This window comes from Ictidomys tridecemlineatus, chromosome 1 (genome assembly GCF_052094955.1).
Source record: "Ictidomys tridecemlineatus isolate mIctTri1 chromosome 1, mIctTri1.hap1, whole genome shotgun sequence".
Classification (NCBI taxonomy): Eukaryota; Metazoa; Chordata; class Mammalia; order Rodentia; family Sciuridae; genus Ictidomys; species Ictidomys tridecemlineatus.
This window is the reverse complement of record NC_135477.1, coordinates 150,660,093-150,666,168: the sequence shown is the minus strand read 5'-3', so window position 1 is coordinate 150,666,168 and position 6,076 is coordinate 150,660,093. Positions and strand designations below refer to the sequence as shown.

General features: G+C 44.6%; 1 pseudogene; it reads right to left on the bottom strand.

Moving 5' to 3' along the window:
• Nucleotides 1-3,294: 3,294 nt before the first annotated feature.
• LOC120885942 (U6 spliceosomal RNA) lies at nucleotides 3,295-3,395 on the bottom strand (annotated as a pseudogene).
• Nucleotides 3,396-6,076: the final 2,681 nt, after the last annotated feature.

The following is a 6,076-nucleotide window of genomic DNA, read 5'->3' as shown; positions in this document are numbered from 1 at the left end:
TGGCTGCAGCAGCTGTCAGTTCTAGGCTAATGTCCTGATGCAGCCTCCTGCCCCCATCTGGGGTAATGCTGTCTTGGCTGAGTTGATGGATCTGAGGTTTGCCATGGCAGAAGAATGTTAGAAAAAACTAAGAAAATTTTTACTTTTGCATTCTCTCCCTCTCTTTCCAAAGCTTTTAGGTCACTGATGTAGCTTTTGCAATGGGGATGAGGTGATCTGACAGTTCCTAACTCTGGGATAGAGCGGCTGGTCTGAGGGATAAGGCCTCCCTCCCTCCCCACCCCCCATACCAGCCTAGGCTCCAGAGACTGAATTCCCAGGCCCTCTTAGCTTCCAAAGAGGAAGGGAGCTAAATTTGATTGAGCACTTCCTCTGTACCAGGCACTATGCCAGACATTCCTTATACATGCATTTAACACCCTTTTGGTGCTGGTCATGAGAGGCACAGTATTTCAAGTGCTTGGCATATATCAATAAATATTGATATATTGATATAAAAATATACATTAGGCTGTAATCCCAGCGGCTCAGGAGGCTAAGGCAGGAATTCAAAAATATACGTTAGGGGCTGGAGATATAGTCTAAGGGCATGCACAAGGCCCCAGGTTCAATCACCAGTACCAAAACAAACAAATAAACAAACAAACAAACCTGCACCAAAATGAATGAATGAATGAATGAATAAATAAATAAATAAATAGAAAGAAAGAAAATATATATACTTTAAAGCTAGGTGTGGTGATTCAAGCCGATGAGCCCAGCTATTCAGGAAGCAAAGGCAAGTTAAAGGTCAGTCTTAGCATATTAGCAACTCTGTCTAAAAATTTTAAAAAGTGCCCAAAATTTATTTTTTTAAAGTAAAGAAGTCTGGGAATATAGCTCAGTGGCAAATTGCCCCTGGGGTCAATCCCCAGTATGTGGCAGAAGCGGGATATATCTCTCTCCAAACCTACTCTTGCCCTTCCCACTTATACATACATACATGTATTAAATATAATTTAATTATAAATAAGCACACAGTTTAATGTTTCCCTGTCCCCCTCCCCCCCAGTGCTGGGGATGGAACCCAAGGCCGACAGGATACTAGGCTAGCACTCTGCCTCTGGAGTTCCACTCCCAACTCCCATACATATTTACTGAATAAAGGACTATGATAAGCTTGTGGTATCTGTGAGATAGTGAACTTGGAGCTCTGGAACAAATCTGGGTTAGAGACTGAGGTTCAGGTATTGCTGACATTCTGGGGATGTAGGCCATGAGTAGATCAGATACCTCAGGGAGATGGCTTAAATGATAAGCAAACTGTACCTGGATGGGGCACTGGGACAGCTGTTTGCTAGGCCAGAGAAGGAAAGGCATGCCCGTGACGTGGAAGTATAGAGAATAGCTTGTCACAAAGCTTAGGAGGGGACCAGGAAATATGAGGATACCCTGGAAACATTGCTGGTTTCAAAGAGACAAATAGGCAAATGCTGCCAGAATTGAAGCAGAAAAGATTGTGAAATGCCAACAGACTTGCTATAGAGGCGCTGTTAGGGATCTGAAGCCAGACTGCAGTGGGATGAGGGAAATGAGGGCAGCAGAGGTTCGGAGATGCAGTCAAGCGGGAGAGAAACTTGAGACTTCTCTTAAAAAAGGAGAGAGACTGATGCTATCCACTTTTTTGGGCTTCCAGGAAGGAGTAAGAAGACAGGGAAAGGTTGAAGTTTTGGAGAAAGAAGAGGAAAAAGAGGCACAAAATCCCGAAGAAGCATCAGGGTGGCACTTAAAGCCCCGAGGGAGACTGGAGAACCAGCTCAGTCCTCATCTATTTCTCGGTGGCAAATTCAGTTAAATGGGCACCAAGCGCCAGCTGGACTTGGTGCACGCTAGCTGTTAACAGGATCTGGCGACACTGTCCCGGCGTGGCCCAGGGCACAAAGAACTCCTGTCGGAGAGTCCACCACTTCGGAGCGGATCCCAGGGCCCACGTCATGGGCCGCCGCTAATTGGCCCGTGGAGGCCACCTGACCTAACTAGCCAATCAGAGGCTGTCTCCTTGGAATGCTGGCCCCTGTGTGGCCCAGAGCGGAAACCCGCCGGCCCAGAGGCGCTTCAGGCCACGTGCGCCTGCTTGTTAAGGCCAGCGCTGGACTGGAAGCTGAGGCTCGGTCTCCCACGGCCCTCTTCTGCTGGCTGGAGGAGGATGACCCAGCCCACGCCGAGAGCCCACACATAGCGTCCTCTTGCAAAATCATTGTTTTCTCTCTGTTTTCTGTGGCTGTGTCCCCATCCCTCACTCTTCCCTGATCCAAAATAGTATTTTGTTTATCTTTTTTACAATGCTGGGGACTGAATCCAGGTGCCTCACGTTCTGCAAGCGCTCTACTACTAGGTTATATCCTCAGCTCAGTCAAAGGAGTTTTGTAGAAGATTCAAAGGTGAACAACCAACTTGAAATCACTCGCTAGGGCAGCTTTGTGTGTGTGTGTTGTACCGAGGATTTGAACACGGGAGCTAGAACCACAGAGCCACATCCCCAGCCCTTTTTTATTTTTTACTTTTAGACAAACTCACTAAGTTCCTCAGAGCCACGCTAAATTGCCGAGAGTGACTTCAAATTTGCGATCCTCCTGCCTCTGGGATTACAGGCAGGAGCCATTGTGCCCAGCATGAATTAACTTTCAAGAAATGAACTCAGGCCTGGCAGGGTGGCACACTGGGTTCAATCTCCAGTTCCAAACAGGGAAATAGAGAGAAAGACATGAACTCAGCCAGATGCATGGGGCTCACCTGTAATTCCAGCCACTCAGAAGGCTGAAGTAGGAGGGTGAGAGTTTCGGGCCAGCCTGGACCACTTAGGGGAGACTCTCAAAATAAAAAATAATTTTTAATAAGGGGTTGGGGGTATAACTCAGTGGTAAACCACCCCTGGGCTTAATCCAGTTACAGCCAAAAAAAGCAGGTGTGGGGGGTGTGGGGGGGTGTTGGAGTTATAGCAAGGGGTAGAGATTGACCATGTACCAGCCCTGTGGTGGAATGCCTAGTTCCACCCCCCCCCCAAAAAAAAGAGAACTCCTGAGGTAAATCGATCATCTTCATATCAGCCTCCAGATGCTCAGCTTCAATTCCTTGCCTAAAATATATTACACTTTGCTTTGTAGTGGAGCTGATTCTTCAGCTGATTCTTCATACCTTCATTTAAAATGTCTCTAGTCTGGACTCAAACAAGCCATCTAGATAGAAATATGTAAACAGCAGTTTAAAAAAAAGATAAAACTGGTCCAGACAAGTTGGAGTCCATTTCAACTTCTGAAAAATATGGAATACTTCATAAATTTTCATGTCATCTTTGTGAAGGGATCATACTAATCTCCGTATTGTTCCAGTTTTAGTTATGTGCTAATGAAGTGAGCACTTATTTTATATATAATATTTATACATAAAATATGTTAATTTTATATCTAAATATATAAGTATTTAACATTTAAATGTTTTATATAAAATAATGCATACATATGGTATGTAAATACTAAATATTATATATAAATAATATGTAAATATGTATAAAATAAAATAATATGTTCAATTCATGGTTCAATCCCTAGTACCCAAAACAAATATACATATATATATTAAACTATTAAACTCAGAGTCACTTTATTGCTAAACTTCCCTCCCACCCCAGACTTTTTTTTTTTTTTTTTTTTTTTTTTTTTAGTTGTAGATGGACACAATACCTTTATTTTGTTTATTTATTTTTATTTGGTGCTGAGGCTGGAATCCAGTGCCTTACATGTGCTAGGCAATCACTCCACCACTGAGCTGCAATTCCAGCCACCCTCCCAGGCCCTTTTTATTTTATATTTTGACATAGGGTCTTGCTAAACTGCTGAGGCTAACCTTGAATTTGAGATCCTCCTGCCTCCCAAGACTCTCAAGATTACAGATGATCAGATGATCACCACCACCGCGCTCAGTTTGGAATTTTTTTTTTTCCCTACAGGGATTGAACCCAGGAGCACTTAACTACTGAGCCACATCTCCACTTCTTTTTATTTTTTGTAGCACAGTGGTAGAGGGTCTTGCTAAATTGCTTAGGCCCTTGCTAAATTGCTGAGGTTGGCCTTGAACTTGCAATACTCCTGCCTCAGCCACCCAGTCATTGGAATTATAGGTGTGTACCACCATACCCAGCAGCTTGGAAATAAATCTTGTTAGAAGGCAGCCATGAACCAGCTCTGTGAGCTCAGACAGATCTTGACCTCCTTGACTCTTACTAATAACCACAACTACAACCATTGTAGGGTTTACCAGGCACTGTTCTAAACTCATATCACCTCTCAGCAACTCCACATTACAGAGAAAGCACACAGGTACCAAGAGGTTCTATTGCTTGTCTGGTATTACACAGCATGTGTGTGTGTGTGTGTGTGTGTTGCTGGAGATTGAACTCATGGCCTTGTGCATGCAAGGCAAGCATTCTACCAACTGAGCTATATCTCCAGCCTGCCTCACCCCGCCTCCCCAGCTCTTAAGTGGAAGAAACTAAGGGTTCAATTTAGGTTTTCTGGGTCAGATTAAATGACCAGAACTTCACCATGCGGTGTCTCTCTAACACTGGCATAGGTAATCAGCACACTGAAGACCCACCACTCAGAACTCAGGAGAAGGCCAGGCTAACAGATTTGTGGCCCTGGACCAAAGGAGGCCAGTGTGACTGGAGGGTGGAGAGGGATAGGGTACTTGATAGGGGTTGAGCCTGAATGTATAGGTAGGAACAGATGCTCCAGGTCTCCTAGGCCACAATGAGACAATGGGGATGGATTCATGCATCTGGGTATTCCAGGGGTATTTCTGACCTCTCCTTGCCGCAGACATGTGATCCCTCATTAATGCTTAGCTTTAGTCCCTACAGAGCCTAGACACTAGGAGCTATCATAGTCCTAAACTCCCTGACTGATTTTTGAACTCTCTCCCTGGGCAGGACTGAAAAGGCATCACCCCAATACCTGGTCTCATCCTTTGCCTCGGGTTTATTAACACAAGTAATTAGACAAGACCTTGTCTCAAATTTTTAAATAAATAAATAAACATATATATATATTATCCATTTCCTGTACTTCCATTTTGATTTTGGAGATGTCCTGTTATTTAAGGTCTCTGCACCAAGGTGCTTGTTATGAACTGTAGATACACCAACTGATTATTCAAGTTGGGGACCCTGGATTCTTCAGGGGAGGGAGAAGAGAGCAGGGCTTTGCCGTAGTCTGGCTGAGCACAAATCACGAGCCACTCAAGCAGAAACAAACTTTATTTCCAAACTCACGCAAACGCCACCCATGCGGCCCTTCCAGGAACTCCACACCAACTGGAACTCTCTCCACCGGAACTTTTCTAACCAACGAGAACTCTCCAGGAATCCCTGCAAGAACTCAACTGGAACTCCGAGAGAACTCAAAAGTAGCGGGTGCCCAAGGCAGCAGGAGCCGCCCTATAGCCAGACAGCAGGGGTCTAATACAACAGAATACACAGCCTGTTTCAATCCAGCATCATCCAGTCACAGCAATTATACATAGCTTAACTTAATTATCATCATCTTAATAGCTCGCTGGCGTCACCTCTCAACCACTCCTTCTGGCAGAATGCTAGGCGCTATCCCAACTCGGCTGTGACTCTCAATAGGGACTTTGTAGGCTTCTCAGGGCTCAGGTGGTCATATGGATGTCCAACCACTGACCCATCTGGAAATGCCCATCACCTGAGTTTTTACCATCTTTCTCTCCTCTGCAAAGGCTTCAGGTCCCTTCTCCTCTATGACACTTGTGGGAGTCTTTCTCCCCTGGTTCTTTTTCCAGATTTTTATTTTTTTATTTTGCAGGGCTTCCACATGGTAGGCAAGTGCTCTACCTCTGAACTATATTCTTTTTCCGGATTTTCAAATCACATGTATGTCCAACCACTAGTATGTCTGTCCTGAATTTTCCTCAAGGCCTCTCCAAGCCTAACATGCAGAATACAATCACCTGCCTTGCATAAGAAGCATCTTTCCAAAAACTTTCATCCAAATCTAATGAAGCCCCTAATCTAATGTCC